Genomic DNA, 6,000 nt, shown 5'->3' with positions numbered 1-6,000 from the left:
TACTATTCACGAGTAATCACAGTTTCTCTGGCTTTAAAAGAAAGCTAATGAGTTCTTCTACTCAATAAAAAGTGTGGGTGTGGTTGTAACCACACGTTCATCTCCTCATGTGATTAAAACCTGTTTTTCTTACACTAGACGTGGGACTGAATCTGCTAACTGGAGCTCACTGTCTGAGGTCAAAGTCAGCTCTTCCAGGAAGGGCGGAGCAACCCTGTCCTTCGAAGTATCAAGGGCCTGCGAAGAGCAGCAACCAAGCCGATCTGCTGCCACTGCTCTTGCTGCCCTCAGAGCAAAGGCTGTGGCTGAGAAGGTATGGCTGTAGAGTGCTGCATTCTGGCTGTGTTGCTTGAACCGCCCTTTGGGATTACTATGAATCATTAGGGCTGCCCTTCCTTGAGTCTGGGCCAAGGCTGTGGCTTGAGATCAGCAAATTATAAATGGAAACTGAATGCAACAGTTCATTTCAATCAGATGCCTTAAGTTTACTCTTTCTGTAACTTCTGTAGTTCGTAAGTGCTTGTAAGTGTCATAGTCAAGGACATAAACATCTGAAGATGAAACTTACTACATAAACCAAACAGAAGTGAGAGGAGTTCCATTTGTAGTTAACAAAAAGTTAAGTTTAGCGGCAGTTTAATATGAGAGAAATGGGAAAAGAGGAAGCCTCATGGTTAAACATTTTATATTTGAGTATTTTTAAATGATTTTCAGAGAAACACCCCTAAATTTAGCAGAAATCTTTTTAAAAATAAACTAACCCCTTTTGCTCTTCAGCTTTATAGCTGACCTGTAGTTTGTTCAGATTAAAAATAGGTGACCGTACATAAACAACAAGAAAAAGGAATTCAAAGGCACCTACTCTACTAAAGAAGGTTATGTTCCAGGACAGAGTGTGTACCCTGATTTGTTTTGTACATTACAGCATTTCAAAGTTACTGACTGGCGAAGTAAACATTTCTCTAAGGACTGTAGATGCTGGAATGATAGTAATGACTCAAAGAAAAGTTATGGTTATCTACAGCAGGGGTCCTGTAGGAAGTAACTAAGTATCCCCTGACATAATGAATGGCAAGAGTTTTAAATGAGCCATTGCAGTCTACCAAGTAAATAACAGTTGCGTTAAAAAAGCCTGCTATTATATCATTGTCTATAGCAATGATTACAGACTACCTGGAAATGCATTCTGCTGCAACAGAAATAGCGTGCAGTTTAAAGCATTTACATGTAGCTTAATCTCTGCCGATGCACAAACCTCTTCTTATGCCCACCTATTCATAAAGGAAAGCACGTGTCTATCTAAAAGAGAATTGCGCAGGCAGGAGCAATTAGGGGCTTTGCTACCCCCACTCCCATCCCCCATACAGAGAGCTTGTTCTCCTCATGGAAGAGGAACAGATCATGCTGGATGGAGATGTGTCTCAGAGATGGATGGGTTTCAACTTGTGGAGAATTTTAGGACTGGACATGATGCTTCCCTGACCTCAGGGCATAACAGAGAACCTCAAAAGGTTGGTCCTGAGGTTATCTATAAGGAAATGAGTGAAAGAAGGACTGTGATGGCAGGTCTGACTTTGACAGGACGTTTTGACACTGCCTTGAGATTAAACTTTCTCCTTGTTCTCCAATCTTGTTAATGAATTGAGGAAATCCTTTGGAGAAGATAAACATCATTTTAAGTTTAGAAAAACACATCTGGATGAGCAAGGAACTCCTGGCAAAACTCCAGCAGAAGAAGGAAGTACACAGAATGTGGAAAAGGGGACAGGCCACTTGGGAGGAATACAGGGACGTTGTCAGAGCGTGCAGGGATGCGACAAGGAAGGCTAAGGCCCAGTTGGAATTAAATCTGGCAAGGGATGTCAAGGACAACAAGAAGGCCTTCTTCAAATACATCAACAGCAAAAGGAAGACTAGGGAAAACATGGGCCCACTGCTGAACGGGGTGGGTGCCCTGGTGACGAAGGATACAGAGAAGGCAGAGTTGCTGAATGCCTTCTTTGCTTCAGTCTTCACTGGTAAGGCCAGTCCTCAGGAATTCCAGACCTTGGAGACAAGAGAGGAAGGCTGGAGAAAGGAAGACCCTCCCTTGGTGGAGGAGGATCGGGTTAGAGATCTTTTGTCCAAACATGACATCCATAAATCCGTGGGCCCCGATGGGATGCACCCAGGAGTGCTGAGGGAGTTGGCGGATGTTATCGCTAGGCCACTCTCCATCATCTTGGAAAGGTCCTGGAGATCAGGAGAGGTGCCTGAGGACTGGAAGAAAGCCAATGTCACCCCAGTCTTCTAAAGGGCAAGAAGGAGGAGCCAGGGAACTACAGGCCTGTCAGCCTCACTGCCATCCCTGGAAAGGTGATGGAACAGCTCCTCCTGGAGGTAATCACGAAGCATGTGGAGGACAAGAAGGTGATCAGGAGTAGTCAGCATGGCTTCACCAAAGGGAAATCATGCTTGAGCAGTCGGAGAGCCTTCTGTGATGGAATGACTGGCTGGGTAGAGGAGGGGAGAGCAGTGGATGTTGTCTCCCTGGACTTCAGCAAGGCTTTTGACACTGTCTCCCATCACATCCTCATAGGCAGGCTCAGGAAGTGCGGGCTAGATGAGCAGAGAGTGAGGTGGATTGAGACCTGGCTGGATGGCCGAGCTCCGAGGGTTGTGGTCAGTGCCGCAGAGTCAAGTTGGAGGCCTGTAGCTAGCGGTGTCCCCCAGGGGTCAGTCCTGGGTCCAGTCTTGTTCAATATATTCATCGATGACCTGGAGGAAGGGACAGAGTGCACCTTCAGCAGGTTTGCTGATGCTACTAAACTGGGGGGAGAGGCTGACACACCAGAAGACTGTGCTGCCATTCAGAAGGACCCAGACAGGCTGGAGAGGTGGGCGGAGAGGAACCTCCTGAAGTTCAACAAAGGCAAGTGCAAGGTCCTGCACCTAGGGAGAAATAACCCCAGGCAGGAGGACAGGCTGGGGGTTGACCTGCTGGAAAGCAGCTCTGCAGAGAAGGACCTGGGAGTGCTGGTGGACAACAAGTTAAGTATGAGGCAGCAATGTGCCCTTGTGGCCAAGAAGGCCAATGGTCTCCTGGGGTGCATGAGGCAGAGTGTTGCCAGCAGGTGGAGGGAGGTGATCCTGCCCCTCTCCTCAGCCCTGGGGAGGCCTCCCCTGGAGTCCTGTGTCCAGTTCTGGGCTCCCCAGGACAAGAGAGACATGGCCCTACTGGAGAGAGTCCAGCGGAGGGCTACCAAGATGATTAGAGGGCTGGAGCACCTCTCCTCTGAAGAAAGACTGCAAGAGCTGGGCCTGTTGAGCCTGGAGAAGAGAAGATTGAGAGGCGATCTCACAAACGTGTATAAGTATCTGAAGGGAGGGTGTCAAGAGGATGAGGCCAGTCTCTTCCCCGTGGTGCCCAGCAACAGGACAAGAGGCAACGGGCAGAAACTGAACCACAGGCAGTTCCATCTGAACCTGAGGAAAAACTTCTTGACTGTGAGGGTGGCAGAGCACTGACAGAGGTTGCCCAGAGAGGTAGTGGAGTCTCCTTCGCTGGAGATATTCAAAACCTGTCTGGATGTGATCCTGGGCAATATGCTCTAGAGGAGCCTGCTTGAGCAGGGAGGTTGGACTAGATGATCTCTGGAGGTCCCTTCCAACCTAAACGATTCTGTGATTCTGTGATTCTGTGACTCATCAGAGTTAATCAAGACCAGATTGCTCAGTTTTGGATACTAAGTACACAAAAGAAAGAGCTTATACACAGTCTGCAGACCAAAATGTATTCACCAGATTTATTCACTTGGATAATTTTGAATAATGAACCAGTCACAGTCAGTTCACAGGAGATGAATGACCTGAGCTTTAAGGGCAATAGTCATATACTTTTTTGTTACAAATTATAATTACGAAGTAAATTGATATACCCATGTTTCAAAGCTGCATGTGAAGTGGTACATTTCAGTTCAAAGTCAGTGTAATGTTTTGAAAAAAACTCAAACCCTGAGGGATCATCTAAAACTCCTTCTCAACTCAGTACATTTGAAAGTTATATATTTAAATGAGGATCTCACCTGCTTTGGCTTTCTAGGGCACTGATGTCTTGAGTACTTTTCTCATATCATTTCAAACAGTGCCTAATCAAAGGAGAATAGCATTTTAATCATGTGACTCCTCAAAGCACTGCAGATTCTTTTTTTCCTTATCTCAGTTATACAGAGGAACTGAGATTTTAATAATTTTCTTTAAAAATGCCCTGAATTGCTTTTCCTTGCTGTAAAGTGAAAAATTTTTTTCCACACCTATGTGATGTAATGAGTAGCATGGAAACATTATAGCAACAATGTCTGCTTTTTCTTTGGTTAATTGAAACTTCAGTCCTATAAGTAAATTTATATTGTCCTTATTTGTTCTACTCCCAAAGTAAACAGTAAGATCTGATGGTGCAATGCCCTGCACAGTGGGAATTAGATACAATTGAATTATGCAAAGATGGTTGTCTGGTCTGCATAGTGCCATGTGGCTTCCTCTGGAAACCCTGGTGCAAAACTGAATCATGGACAAGAAGAAACCCCTAAAATGAATGAGACTGAGAAATTTAAACAATTTGCTTTTCCCGTAGGTTACCAAAGCTTTAAAGGTTAGTACAACATCTGAGAATTAAAATAAAATACTTATTCAGAAGAAGAGGTAGATGCTGAGCTCAAATTTGGGATCATCATGAATATTGTCCCAACACTGGTGTTCCAGGTAATTCACTCATAAACTGAGAGGAATGGGTAGATGGAAGAGAAAGGGATGGATGAGATAAACGTTGTTACAAGCTGAAATAGTGCATCTATGTATTGGCAACATGCAGCAATACAGGGCATTCACACTGTTGATATTTTGGATATACAATATACTGAAGCTAAAGAGGAGTTCCTAGCAAGGCCTGTGGATGAATTTTGCTTTACCATAATAGCTACCTAAAGCTAGGCCCTGAAATAAGGAGGAGAATTCTGTGTGGTGCAACATGACAACAAGAAAGAACACTGATCACTGTGATTCTAGACTCCTATATGTCGCTAGGGATGTGAGACCTAATATATTTTGCAGGATTTCATTATAAAGGTAGAAATAAGTCTTCTTGATAGTGGTACAGACCTCAGAAGGTAGATAACAAAGAGTATTCAGGAATTTCTGGAGCCTTTTCTGTAAAGAGAAACTGTTTCATATTTATGGTGCTCCTCAGAGACTTATGAAACTCTCTGTGCTAAGGGCAAAAAAAAATCCCAGAAGCATTGGAACAAACTATTTAGCACAAATCCATGGCAGCCTCTGAGTATCACAGCAGAAACCTCTAGCTTTCTATTAAAAACCTCTAGCTTTCTATCTCTGGATAATTTTTGAGAGCAAATATTTCCTTTGAATTTGATAAAGCAAAGTATTTTTGAGATTTAAAATACTCTATTTGATTACATGAGGCTAAATCATACTACTCTTTTGACATGGGAAACTAATAGTAACTTACTGCCTTTTTCCTGAATATTCCAATATTTTTTAACTCAAACAACTGAGCAGTTGATAAGATACTGCATTAGAGTTCAGGGAGACTTCTGTTGCTTCATTGAGCAGTTAATATCAACTTAGCAGTATAAAAATGAAATAAGCCTGCTCATCTTGCAAGGAGAAGCCGCATGTGTACATTCAATCCGATTCCATCATTCAGTACAGTTTCAATGTCACTGGGAGAACTTGTATGTGCAAAGCTAAGCGCAGTGATCTTTGTAGCTAAGAGATTCTTTACTCTTGGTGATAATTCCTCCTTTCAAGAGCAGAAAAAAAATTACTAAAAGTTTTCTGAAATAAATAAGAGTCAGTAAGAGCAGAATTTACAAATTATTAAAATAAATTATTGGAATAAACAGAAGATATGTTTTTCAGGCTAATTTATCTCAAGATTTAGCATTAAAAGTCGAAATGATTTTTCTATTTGTGTCCTAAAACTGGTTTGGAAATAGGAGTTAG

Source organism: Struthio camelus, chromosome 1, assembly GCF_040807025.1.
Source record: "Struthio camelus isolate bStrCam1 chromosome 1, bStrCam1.hap1, whole genome shotgun sequence".
Classification (NCBI taxonomy): Eukaryota; Metazoa; Chordata; class Aves; order Struthioniformes; family Struthionidae; genus Struthio; species Struthio camelus.
The sequence above is the reverse complement of the archived record's forward strand: the minus strand, read 5'-3'. Positions refer to the sequence as shown.